The 14329-nt window shown below is 44.0% G+C and overlaps 1 protein-coding gene across 13 annotated transcripts in view; it reads left to right on the top strand.

Moving 5' to 3' along the window:
- SETDB2 (SET domain bifurcated histone lysine methyltransferase 2) overlaps window positions 1-14329 on the top strand; it is a 1645210-nt gene that overhangs the window by 190756 nt on the left and 1440125 nt on the right. For 3 of the 13 annotated variants that reach the window (XM_069639331.1, XM_069639330.1, XM_069639332.1), the window contains one exon: window positions 11049-11100. The exons of the other annotated variants lie outside the window; for them this stretch is intronic. The gene's annotated coding sequence lies outside the window, so the exon portion shown is untranslated. The remainder of the gene's footprint in view (window positions 1-11048; window positions 11101-14329) is intronic. 13 annotated transcript variants of the gene reach the window in all.

The raw sequence follows: 14329 nt of genomic DNA, 5'->3' as shown, positions 1-14329 counted from the left end.
GTTGACGACCCACTGTTGTACGTTCGAAACCCAATACAAAACCCGGCCGCACTAATGGAAGAGGTTTGCTAATTTTCAAAATACCATATTAACTAATCTAAATCTGAACTGTTCCTGCTGACTGACACTGCACAAGCTTGGACATATTTGATGGGGTTCAGGTGGGCCCCGAACAAATGTAAATATTTGGGCATACTGGTCTTTTGTTCACACCGATCACTGTTGGCAGATAACCATGAGGCATACTTGGTGGCGCTGGCGGATAAGCTGGGTCTGTGGGTTAGATTCCCCATTTCATTATATGGTAGGCTCTCACTGCTGAAAATGATAGTGGTTCCTAAGCTACTGTACTATTTTAATAACATTCCTGTCTGGCCGGGACATGCCTTCTTCGATAAACTATGCTCCTTGGCCCCTAGCTATACATGGGGTACTTGGGTTACACAAATGAAATGGGAGGGGCTGTCCAAACTGTTCAAGCAAGGTGGCCTTCAGGCCCCTGACTTTTGAACTCTGTTGCCTCGCAGTTGCAGTACGCCAGGTATTGGTACTTCCACCCCCGCCCCCATGATTGCCCGATTCATAAAAGTCAATTGTAATTGCCAATCGGCACACTGATATTTTTACATTTGAACTGGTCCGTGCAACAGTGAATGCGTGGGCAATATTGTTTAGGAGAATCGATGTGTCCACACTATATTGTGGAGCGTTCCCCCTGTGAAACTCCCCTAGCCTCCCCCTGACGCTTGACAAAGATATTCAAATTGGGTGGGGTCCTGGGGAGTCGATGACTGCATGACCTTTTCCCGGATGTGACTTTTGTCTCTCATGAAGACTTCATGGATAAACTAGGTAATAACCCAGTAAGAGCGCTCCAATAATTCAGAATGAGAGCGGTGGTTTGGAGCTACTTGTGAATAGTTGGGCATGGTAGTGTCCAGTACAGACCCTAGAAGACTGGTGTCCAGAATGTACAAAGCATGTCAGGCTAACCAAACTCTCATCCATAATACCAAAGAGAAATGGGAGAAGGATCTGGGTATTGTAATAAATAATGAACAGTGGTTGAGATGGTGCCGATTGACGAGGGAAGTCTCCCTGAAGGCCCATTTTAGATTGATACAGTTCAAGATACTAAATCAACTACCATGCCTATAGGGATAGCAAGGTTCGCTCCCATGACCAGCATTGCGTGCGTGAAATGCGGCGCAGCTGCTGCTGACTCCCTGCATATGTACTGGAGCTGCCTGAAGATCGCAAAGTCTTCAGGCCTCTTCCTTGTCTCAGTACCAGATTGGTGAAATTACATTTTAGTTTGTACCATTCCTAGTCGCCTCTTACCTCGTTCCTGGACTGTAGTGGTAGGAATATGGGTAAATGAAGGAAAGTGATTTGCAACAGCCTATAAAGGCAGGGTGAGGGTAAGGTTGGTTATCGCAAGGAAAAGGGATACCATGTCCCACCTGCGGTAATCCTCTCCCCAATCACCCTCCACCCAGGTGATCCTCCCTCGCATCTCCATCCCCAGGGCCCGGATCCAAAAGCGATGGCCTTTCCCTGGCCACCTGAGGAGACGATCCAAGAGGAGTAAGTGTGAGGATACCCTCAGGTTTCTCACACTGCCTTGAACACGCAAGCAGGTGCGCAGTACTCCGGGGTAACTACCAGCTTGTGAACTCACTGGGTAAGGAATGCGTGTCTGATCGACTCGCTGCTCGCAGGACTTGTGCTTCTGTAGCTCCTCGTGACCCTGCAAACTACCTCTCCTGGTCCACCCCAGCCCGCGCCAGCTGCAACAGGAGCTCCTCTTGCTCTTGAGGCCCTCTGGTACACGCCAGCCGCTGGAGACAGTCTCCTGGGAAGGAGAGCTTCCCTTTCGCTTCCTGTTGCACAGCCTCTGCAGAACATGTCCCCAGAGGGCAAGCGTTCCTCTGGCCCGCTTCCCGCTGAATGACCTCTGCACATCAGGGTTCTGGAGACACAGACCATGTCAGGACCGGCAGGTGGTTTCTGCTAAAGAATGGTTCCGGCTTCTCCCTCCTCCAGCTTCTGCATCGGCTGCCTGCAGGAATCGCACTGCTTCTGCTTCTTGCTCTTCCTCTTGCTAATGACCTACACCTGAGGAGGCCTTTCAAGCCTCTCAGTCTCCCTCCGGTGTGGGTCATCTTAATTAACAATCTGACCACTCCTGCAGCATTGTACCTTTTTAGCCCTCTTCTTCCTCCCAGTACTTGGGTAATTATGGGACTTGAAGTCCCTAATGGCAAAGTTAGCATTTCTTACTTTGTCTGTTTTACAATAAGCCATTTGAAGGTGGGGGGGTGGGTCTGGGGAAAGTTGAACAAGGGTATTTCCCATTCCTCCTGACCTGCCGCCTCAACCCCATGTGATCCTGCAGCAGCCCCCCCTCACCCCTCCCAGGGTCGGGATCAGAAAGCATCTGCCTTACCCTGGGCACATGAGAAGGGTCCCAGGCCAGGTTTTCTGGGTGAATCATTGCTGATTCATCTCACCATACTGTGCTTATCACGGTATGTTTTCTCATGTGATTGTTTTGTTGTGGGGGTGGGCTGATGCACCAAGGCAGTTGCTTCCTTGATAAACCGGTCCAATGGGTTGCAAGTTGGGTCAGTTATTTTGTGGGTTTCCTGATAGATTGTAGTGGCTGGTTGGTCTTTGGTGATGAAAAGTTGAGCATTCCTCGTAGTACAATTGTATTCTGGGTTGGCTCTGGAGGCTTTGCTGGGTTCACATTCTTGTCCTCCTGTTGTCGTTTTCCTTTCTGGGTTCTCCTGCTAAGGTTTATACTAAGGCAGAGTTGGCTGCGGAGTTGCTCCAGTCCACAGCAGTTGAGAAGCCCTGCTCGCTATCCACGTGTATTCTGACTTGCCTGCAGTCTACCATTGAGACTGCTGAAGGAGGAGTATTGTATTGTTTTGCAGTCTACAGTATTCTCTAGCAGGGATGGCGACAAGACGCAATACAGAGGATGAGGGCCGCTGATTGCATCATCAACACTCTAAAGGAGACGACTGCGGCCTAGAACATCGAAGCCAACTGAAATCCCCTGTGAGGCACAAAAGGAACCTACAATACCAAGCCGATAAAGGTGAGAAACCCATCGGATCTAATATGTTTCATTACCGAACATTTCTGAACCCTCGGAACGCTGCCTATGTACCCCTACCGTCCCCCGTAAGATTCCTAATATCAGCGCATCACGCCAAAGTGCATCTGATCAAACAACAGTAAAAAACACATTCAGCATACCTGATGACTGTGAGGTGGTGGATGTGGTTGAGGGCGCTGGCGTCTGCGCAGAGGGAGGAGGGGAGGAAACGAGGGGGGTTGACCTCGTGAGCGGCACGCAGAATGTGGCAAGAGTCACTGTGGCAGAGGAGATCAGTATGTTGGAGGGAGTCTCGGCAGGCGCTGAGCCTGAGACGGACTTCCTCCCCCCCACCTTCTCTTTTGGTTGGCGGGACTCCATCATGTGATCTGGTGGGGGATGGCCCATGCACGGACCTGGGTGAGGTTTTCCTGCAAGGCATCCCATGTTCGATCTGGGATAGCTGATGGTCAACCAGCCTTACCACAAGAAGAGATATTACAAGGCTTTCCGGTTAAAGCAACAGGGGATACCCTTGATCAGAACGAGTAGCTCATGGGTGTATCCCATGACAAGAAAAACGATCCGATACAAAAAGATGTGAATGGGACCCAAAATAGAGATCAAGCTATTGAGGAAAGTGGCCTTTAAAGTATTGGCACAAATCGAGATTTGGCCATCATCGAACCCTGATAACCTTAGAAGTCCACCTTTGCAGACCTATGAGACATCACGCAAAGAGACAAAAATGGAGAATATGGACAGTTCTGGGCAAAGGGGGAACTCCGATATGGAGATTCATGACGCAGAAGAGCAAAATGATTGTACGCTGGATTTAGACAATCCAATGACCTCTACAGATTTGGATGGCACATTCTCTAAACCTATAAATAAACAACAAAGTGATGCACCAAGTAAGCATATCAAACTAAAGGTCATGGAAAAATCCAAAGCAGTTATTGAAACAAGGAAAAATGAGGTGCCTCCCAATTTCTAATCAAAGAAATACTCTCCTAAAACACGGACCAAAGGAGGACAAAAGCACAAGAATGTTTAGGAAAATAACATTACAAAGACCAACGTTATTGTCCACTTCCATTTTTCTTTAAAAAAAACGCGCCATCAACACAAATAAACCTGGGCAAACTCTCTGATGCTGAGATATTGGAAGGCGCGCAGCTTCAAACTATTGAAGCAAAAAAAGGGTTGCAGCGCTTCTTTTGGTCTGGTATCTCCCCAGCATTAAGAAAAAATGTTGATCATATGACAAGTGATTGTCAAATTCAAAAAGCAACCAAAACGTTGGGACAAACAAAATCATAACATAACCACTCTAAAACACATGACCAAAATCAAAGTGCCTATTCACAAGACGGGGTGGTTGCTCTCCAGATAAAGCCCGGAAATACAAATCCTGTTTCTTTGACTGAAGAGAAACCAACTGTAGACCTCAGTAGTGATAACCTCTCCAGTACAGTGAGACTCAACACTTAACCTTCAATAGCACTGAAATATGGGGGACCAGTAGCTTGCCCTGTAAAAGTGCACAGGATTAAACCTTAAATGATCCCGCACAGAAGACTAAAGATCAGAAAGACTAGAGACCTCAAGATACACCAAGTATGGAGCCCCCAATATCGCAAGAAATTGAGAAAATAATTGACTTGGATTATCAAAAAATCAGATACAGGAAAGTGAACAACTCTTGTCACCATTGATTCCAAAAAGGAAAAAAATCGGTCAGAACAAATACACAAGGGTACAAAAAAAACAGACCTCTTTGCGATTATGCCGGCTGTTACTATAGCCCTGGCACACATTTTCAAAACTATGAGGCCTTGGATGATACGTTGAAGGATCAGACTCCGTTAGTAGCTATGATGCATACCAAGCTGATTTACTTGTAAGGCTACATAACCGCCCTAGAAGCATCTAAAGGTGTAGCACCTAATAGACCTAATGAAAGAGAAATAACAAATCTGAACAATTTAGAACTTGGAGCGAAAAGAGGAGAGGAAATGAAACATTGCAATGTCACAGGAGGTACTCAAACAATTATCCTACTGGTCGAAAGGGAAAATACACAGGAGATAATGACTGTACGAAATGACGATGACCTAGCAGACTCATCAGAATTTAACTCGATCGAAAAAAAAAAACATCCATCTTGCAAAAACTAACAACTGAAATGCAACCAAAAGTCTTGACTAAGAAAAGTATGGATAATATCCTACATTAAGTCAGACCTCGTCAAAATGGATGTCGTTCTAGAAATAAAAAAAACAAAGTCAGGACTGTCCTTACAAAATCAACAACTCCTCGTGGATGAAATTCAAAATATGAACAACAATAATGTTCTCTTTGCACAGAAAGCGTGTGAGAAATCACATACAGGAAGAAGGGTTACGATTACGAAAGAACCAACGACAAACCCTTTACCCATACAAAAAGATAACGATCAAGAAAAACCTAGGCGCCTTCCAGTTTCAGCGCCTAGGACAATCTTTCGGGAGGTACAACAGATTGAATGCCCGGCTGACCAAGAGGCTATGGCAGAAAATAATAAAAATCCACAGCAGATATGTGTCATAGAATTGGACGAGAGCATTGATCTTATGCACTTAGCTCAATATTCTGTGGAGAAATCAGAAACCGAACTACAAAGCTTAGCACCTGAGGGAAATCATGCAGTGACTAAGCAACAAGGGAACTTCTGCCACACATTGTGGACTTTAAGATTGTACGAACCAACCATAGTGACCATAATTTGCTGATCACCAAATGGAATACGAACAACGTCAAAATTACTCCAGCAAGTCTCCAAAGAGGCAGCCTGTGGTCCAAATTTATGGTGTCCCGAGACCTGCATACCTTATTGAAAAGGGAAAAAGATCCAGTACCAACATGGGAAAGGGACAGGAAATCGCCCATGTAGACCATATCTTTGTATCAAGGGAACTTCTGCCACACATTGTGGACTTTAAGATTGTACGAACCAACCATAGTGACCATAATTTGCTGATCACCAAATGGAATACGAAGTATGAAATTAAACAGAAAATGAGAGCTAAAATAGAAGGATGCTGTGGTGGTACACGATTAAGACTGACTGCCAATGCTGTGAAAGATTGGATATGGATATATGCCGCACAAGTACTAAACGATGAACAACAAGATGTCTTAAACATCCACTATGAACCCATCCTTACCCTTTACCGAACTAAAGGTAAATGTAATAACAATTTGCAAAGATCGAGACAACATCTTTATAACAATAATCTGGTTAAAGAAAATAGAAAAGTGAGGGCAGCATTTCGTCGGGCAAAGAAAACTAAAAATGTAGACGATATAGAGAGCGCTAAAGAGGTGAAAAAAGTGTATAAATCTTGGCTGAGATCCCAAAGAGCCAACCTGTACCAAGCGGATGCTGAAGAGATGCTATGAACTATAGATGGAAAGAAAACGAGGGAATTTTGGGCAATGAAAAAAACTACGACAAAAGACACAATACAAAAATAACATTAGAGAGGGTGTTTGGATTAAACATTTGAACAACGTATTGCCAAACCTTCTAAATCCTGTAACCAAGAATTGTAAACTTCAAATGTAATCTGGAATTTTCCACATGACAAGGAAGTGATCAGGTCTAAACTTGTAAAGTTAAATAGCTCAAGAGCCCCTGGGTGTCATGACCACCAGTCAGTTTACAGATTAAGTTGATGGGTCTTTAAGGGGTTAACTTGCTCAGATATTGGCAGGTCCTAAGACTGAAGTCGGAGTCATGTAGAATCAATAGGAGTTAGTTTCCCTCAATGGCCGCCTGGTTGTGCCATTGAGGAACTAACATTACAGGTCTAGTCTTTGACTGACATTTGTTATAATAAGCAAGTTCATGAGGAGACTCGCGCTTCGCGTTGTTCACTGCCCAGCAGTACGAACGCTTACCGCGGTGCCGCAGAAATCTCCTCGCAGTTTCCAGTTGTAATCCAGCTCTGTGTATTTTTGCTCCCCTTAGTCTCCACAGTTGTAGCGTTCCTGTTTTCTGCCACAGCCCGAAGTCGAACGTCCCTCCCTTCATTTTCTGCCGCTGCACTTCGTAGTATTCCTGTCATATTATTTTCCTCGGAGGTCCCGGACAACAGCTTTTCCCTCACGCAAGTACAGTTTGAGTTTACCTTGAGTTTTGAAGGGTTATTTGAGGTACAGTTTTTAGTGGAGTGTTCTTAGTAACAACGGTGGTGTTGTTTGCCATTCTATATTTGTAATTCCATTCTGACAGCCTCAGCTTGCGCACAAGAGTTTTCAGCGCGCCTGTAATTAGGTATTTCCTCACTGCCTAGTTTTGACCCTATCGTCACACTTGCACACCAAGAGCTTGCCGCCTGAGTTCTAAAGACTGGGTTAGTGATTTATTGCCTAGTTTTGACCCTATTGTCACGCTTGCATGCCAATAGCTTGCCGCTTGAGTTCTTGGAGACTGGGTTAGTGATTATAGTGTGAATTCCTAGAGCCACCGTTGGAATTTATAAAGCCTGTAGTGGTTATTCTTTACATCATACATGGTAGAGCTATTACTACTAGGTGCATACAGTTGCTCGCTCTATTTAAGAACAACTATTTTTTTCTGATTTGATTCTCGTCAGCAAAGTTTTGCCACAACAGTCTTCTATTTCGATTGTTCTATTTTTTCTACCACAAACCTGTTTGCCCACATTTGCCCTTCCATGTAATTAGTTATCTTGCACTACATCGTCCCCATTCTTCAGGACAAGCGCCCCTGTGTGTGCGCAGGATGGAGAGCTCACAAAAATCGGAATTAAGGTGAGCCTTAAGAATTATAGAGTTTACTTGTATATAGTCTCAGTGAAGCAGATTTAATTAGGGAGCCATTGTTAAGGAAGGTTATTAATATCTTGTCTTCTACAGAAAATAGTGTTCTCTGAAGTTGGAAGGGAACTGTCCAAGAGCATCCCCGCAGAGTTTTCAGGTAAGCGTTACACTGGGCCAGGCGGCCTCACAAATGCCCATTTGAAAGAGTTCCCGAAAGAATGGTCTACTTTTATACATGAGGTCATCAAAAAAGTTATTGACACCAAATCCATACTAATATCTTGGACTACATCTATACTAGTCCCAATATATAAAAGTGGCCAGAGAGATAATGCTAAAAACTACAGACCTATAGTATTTGTAGATGTTATCAGGAAAATATTTGGCTCGCTAATATTGGATGGATTGAAAACGAGGGACGTGGCAGACTCTTTTCAATCAGGTTTTGTCAAGAATGCTGGCACCTCGGTAAACATCTTACTCTTGAGCTCACTGAAGGGCTAGATAAAAGAAGGCAGTCCTAGGATCTTCGTGGCATTTGTTGACCTGGTCCAGGCTTTTGACCAGGTCAACCATGAAACACTCTGGGGAAAACTTGTGGCAAAAGATTGCCCTAAAGAAATCCTTGAGCCAATTCAAGCTCTTCACACGAACACCTTAATAACAGTACGCCTAAGCCAAGCTGGCATCTTGTCCAAATCAATTCCTACAGCAAGAGGGGTGAAACAGGGGTGTCCCCTCGCACCTACCCTCTTCAATTCATATTTATGGGATTATAAGGAGACAGAATCCAACGTAAAATCATTCCCGCCATCAATGGGAGGAACAGTGATATTGAGTCTCAGACGCCTATAAGTCTCCAGCGTCAGTTGGACCAGCTGGCAAAATACATAAAAAGGAACAATTTGGAAATCAACAAAACTAAAACTAAAACAAAAACAAAAATAACGATACTTGAAAAGTTTTCAAGCAAAAAAGAAAAACATCAGTGGTATTTGGAGTATGTAAAAATTCAAAAAGTGAAGGAATTTAAATACCTAGGGGAGATGTTGAGTAACAACTTACGAGAAACTGCAATGCAAGAAAATCTTTTCGGAAAAGTCAAGAAGTTGACAATGCAAGCAAGAGTTATAGAGAAAAAATGTGGTTGGTTCTCTCTGACAGTTTTATAAAACCAAGGTTGTCCCATCACTAATCTATGGAGCTGACGCCATGCCCAAAATTCTAGATGAAATATGGCTGAAATTGGAAAGCTTCTTTTGGTGACACGTTCTGGGTTTACCAATGTCAACACTGATGGCTGCAATACAAAGAGAAGTATGCACTCTTTCTCTACAGGTGGTAGTGATGAGATCTAGCCTGATGTTGTACAGGAAAATTCTATCTCTGGATCGCTCAAAAATCTTTGAAACTATTTACATTGAACTCCAGGAGGCAAAAAAAGTCACTCTTGTAGAATGGGCAAAGAAAAACCAGGGTAAACTAGAAGAAATACAATCAAAAGAGGAAGAGCTGATAAATAATACAACTAAAGTGAAAACAAAGCTTGAAAGACAGGACTGGATATTGACACTGGAAAAAGCTGCAGGTTAAAAACTGACGTCTCATCTCTTAGGAATACCTAAAAAAAATTCATGAGATGCGACCATACTTGGAGAAATTCCTGAATAGAGTAATTCGGAATACTTTTATGAGAGCAAAGCTAAATCTCCTTTTGACGAATGAAATTAAGGCGATAAGAGGACTATCGCCCAATAACAATTGTCGCTTTTGCACCCTCCCACAGCAAATGGAAACAGTCAGACACCTTCTCTTATCTTGTAAGGGCTAAATGAGGAAAGGAACATGCATATGGCCCACTTGTTCAAAGACTTACGATTTTATAATGAAAACTGGTGTCACAGATTAATTGGAGCAGAAAGAACGGGTGATGTTATAGCAGTAGTACAGTTTCTACAAAGAGTTAATCTGAAATAGAGAAAGAACTTGAGAGGAAAGGAAAAATTCCATGAATTGATGAAAGATGTGTTCTTTTTTCTTTTTGTAAAAATTGTTTGTACAATTAAATCAAATAAAAATAATTTTAAAACGTTTATGATTTGTGTGTGGCATGTCAGTAGGTGGAGAGATAACATGAGACCTAGAGTTTTGGGTCTAGCTTGTAGACTTTATCCCAAAGGCATGTGGGGCGCTGTTGTCCGGTTTTGTGAGGGTGAGCCATTTGTGAATGGTTGCCTGTAATATGAGTGGTCTGCCTCTTGGTTGATTCCCTTCTTGCTTGGCTGTCTTTCCTTGGGTATCCCATTTCAGAGGGTTTAACCTACCACTTGTACTCGAGTGTACTAGTGTGAATTTTCATGGGTGGTGTTAAGCTTGAATTTCTTTGCGTACAATTAGCATTTTGCTCAGTTCAAAGAGGCCGAGTTCCTGTAAACTGTGTCGCTTTCAGTCAATTTTTCAAAATGTGTGCCTGAAAATGCACCATTGAACCTATTATTTAAAAAAAAAATTAAAATCTGGGCGGGGTTGGGGGTCGGGGGTACCTAACGCCCCCCCTCTGTTTGTTTGATTTCGGCTCCTTTCTTTTGCTTGTTTGCTGCTGTATGTTAATAGGGAATATGCAGCTATAGTCAAAACATTCACCAGTTGCCAAAGCATTCATCCAAAGAGACCTTCTGAATAACAAAATCAAGAGTTTCCACACCCCTAATAGTGCTCAGATCAGTGACATTGTTCTCACTAGATCATATATTGCTGCAATTTTGGATGAGTAAGGCCTCATTTGTTTTATGAATTCACATTTAATAGCGTTCAAGGCTGGTTCTCATAAGAGAAGGTATGCTGATATGACATTTTTTGTGTATAAAGTAGTGGAGGAGTTACAAGTTTCCACCCTTCATTTATTTTATTATGTACAATGAAAGATGTATTACAATATACATACTTGTGCATATGTAGCCATAAAGCTCTGTTTTTGTCCCAAGCAGGTTACATTTTGTAAACAAACTTAAGATCTTACTTTAACATGCAAGTCTTCAAAATATAATTTGAAAAGAACATAGAGCACAGCAAAGTTGCATAACATTCCATTGTCTTTCTTTCATAACAGTAACTGATAATCTTGAAAAGCTGTATGATTCCTCACTGTCCTCTAAATCCAGGTAAACCAAATACGAACAGCAGTTTACCTTTGAATAACAAAGCGATTGAACTCCATGTTGATTTTCCGTATTGGTTAAAAGTCTTGATTCTATAAAGTTAAGGAGGTGAGAATGATGCTTCTTTCTTTATTCTGCAAACTGAAGCAGCAAATTTACACCGGTTATACAATGACACCTCCCATGAAGCCCATTGCATTTTTTCGTAGTTTAAAACTGTAACCTGTCACATGTGACTCCTATGTGTCACAGGTTTCAATAAATGCTGCACGTATATTCTGTGCCGTTTTATTTAAGATATCAGGATGGTTGCCGTTAGTTATAGTGTTTCCTGCCACTTTACATGGACGCTGTATGATCTTATTTCCCTGAGTTCGTCCCCAGAGGGCCTTTTCTTTGCTTCACTTCTTTGGTTGAGACCTCCACCTCCTCGATTTCTGCCTTCATCTAGGGAACTTTCTCTGTATCCTCCTGTGCCACCTCTGGAGCACTTACTCCTTTTCCATGTTCAGAGCCTTCACCCTTTCTTTCTGTTGTCAGGGCCACTGCCCTTTCCTACTCTGTCTTCCCTTTGGTCAGTGACTTCATCTTACCTTCTCTGCCTTTCCCTCATCAAAGACCTCTTCTACCTTTACCTGCTGTCCCCTTTTCTTGACAAGGGCTGTAGTCAGGTCCCTATTCACCTGCCTTTTGGTCTCCACTTCAATCTCCTTCCATTTCTGTATTTCTGGTCTCCCGCTTTGTTGCCCCAGGCCTCCAGGTTTTACAATCACTCTCTCCTATCCGGGGATAACAATCAGCATCTCATCTCCAGAAGGTAAAATGTACGACTCCCGGTCTTACAATATGCCCAGTACTATGCCCCTCCTCTCTGGGTCTTCCATTCTGTTTCTCCACTCATGATTTTAAAGCCAGCCAAGCAATCTTTTTCGCTGCTCCAGCAATCTCCTTCCTCCTCTTTAACACAACTTCCATTCTCTGTAGCACAAAACTCCCTGCCACTCCTGTTATTAGAGCTGATCATTATATAATGCTTGGACTCAATAACTTCTCTTTGATTGGCCAGAGGGGGCACATGCCCGCTCTGAGCATGTTCCCAGTCAGGGATGCTTTGTAATCCTGAGTTCATGAGGGGGGGAAGTATTGAAATAGGGAAGGTTGACTAATCTCTAGCTGTTGTCTCTTCTCCCCAAGTGGGAGTCGCTACCCATGAGGCCAGGGAGGTGAGGCCACTACCAGATAGTACCCCTGGGGGAGATATAATGCGGGAGGATCTCATGGGGATGGATTCCCTCTTCAGTGATGAGTATGACCACCTCAGTTGCAGCCCTTATAACAACAACACACCCCCACACACTATAACCTTTCCTTCCTTGAAGAACCTCTTTGTAGACAATAAACCTATGTACTACTATCGGGTTCCCACCAGACATGACGATCACTCTCCAGAACCAAGAGCAACAGCCTAGTCTCTCATGAGGAAATGAACATTGGAACACTTTGAAAACAGAAAAAGGATAACTGAAAGAGGGAGCGCGGCGGGGAAGCCATAGAGAGTGGAGACGGTCTGTGTGAAGTTGGAATGCTGAGAACGGAGGACGCTGGCGGAAAAGGGAGAAAAGCTCTGTCAAATCAGAGGGAAAAGACTGCACACAGCTCTGGCCGCTGAGAGGAAATTTAACACTGACGGATAAGTTGGACCGGCGAGTCCTAAAACCATAATCAGTGGGAAGACGCTGACCCGCCGGAGAAAGGAAAAGAGCAGGAAAAACCAGCGAAGCCAACGAGACACTGCTACCTGTCCCAGCGAGGTCAGGGGACATGCTTCGAGTCTGTACAAGGTAACAAGAGACATGGGTCTTCTACCGGGGACACGAGGGAAGTGAGAGGGTCTCTGTGTACGCTAGGTGTAAACCCCATCACATGAACATTAGGGGAAGGGTCACAAACCTCAAGAGTGAATTGGGGTTTGTGACTATTTGTGCATCATAGGAAATCTTCCTAGTTTCTGTGGAATGATGCACTATTTGTGCATCGTAAGAAATTGTCCTAGTTTCTGTGGAATGATCAGAACCACTGACAATCGGAGAAACCCAAATCGAGGATCCAAGCCCAAACAGAGACACTAGTCATCTTCCTCGTGGCAGTACTTAGCAGGTTAGTGAACAAGGTCTGCCAACACCAAAGAAGAACCTGGGTCTGGGACCCAAGCACGATTGGAACTGTATGTGATATTGCACAGAGGAGACACAGGAGAATCCAGGGCAAGGATTCATTCCCCCTGGGTCTAGTGTGATAGACATGGTGTAGCGACAAGCATCAGGAGGCGGGAGTCCTCCTTCTGGCAATAAGTGGAGGAAGTAAGGACAAACTTCCAGCCAGGGGAAGGGAGTCATTCCCCAGGCTTTTTGACTACAAAGTGTTAAAGGAACCTTTCAATCAGGGGAAGGGAGACATTCCCCCTGATACCTCAACGACACAAGACAAGAAGGGTTGTTGGGCTGGTTGTCTTTTGTTTCTTTGAGGATACCTGCAGCCAGGGCAAGGGAGTCATTCCCCCTCGTGAACATTGTTTGAACTTTGCTGTGTTGAGAATATGCCAACCAGGGGAAGGGAGTCCCCCCCCCCCTCCCCTCCCACCTGGTGAGAACTATTGAATCTCCTGAAGTGAACTTTGATCACAACCCAGGAGAAAGGAGACATTTTCCTGGGCCACTAACACTTGAGCTTTATTTACTTTAGTTATATGTGAGGGACAGAACTAGGGATTTTGACACAAGATGGTGGACACTGTGATGAATCCTGTGGAGTCATCACTGATCACCCAACCTGGGATCTCCTCCCATATGGCCAGGGGACGGCAGCTGCGATCTGATCCTTATTTCAGGGTCAGGGGGTGTTTTATGAGGGAGGATCACATGGGAGGAGATGGCTGTCGAGGAGATGTGGTGACCCCCATCAGGAGAGATGTGGTATTTTCCCTTATAAATGAGGAAGACCCTAGCCTATGAAGCATATACCAGTAAGGAGAAACTTTGTGTGCTTTGTAGACTTCTCAAGGGCATTCAATACAGTCGCACAACCATTGTTATGGAGTAAATTAGATCACTGAGGACTCTGTAGTTGTCAGATTAGATCAAGAGGGCATTACATCACGCCCAGTCTGTACTAATAAAGGTTTGAAGCAGGGGTGCTATTCAACCTGTATGTTTTCGATCTGGATGATGTTTAT

Source organism: Ambystoma mexicanum, chromosome 7q (assembly GCF_040938575.1).
Source record: "Ambystoma mexicanum isolate Mex_15411 chromosome 7q, UKY_AmexF1_1, whole genome shotgun sequence".
NCBI classification, from domain to species: domain Eukaryota; kingdom Metazoa; phylum Chordata; class Amphibia; order Caudata; family Ambystomatidae; genus Ambystoma; species Ambystoma mexicanum.
This window is presented reverse-complemented; position numbering and strand designations above follow the sequence as displayed.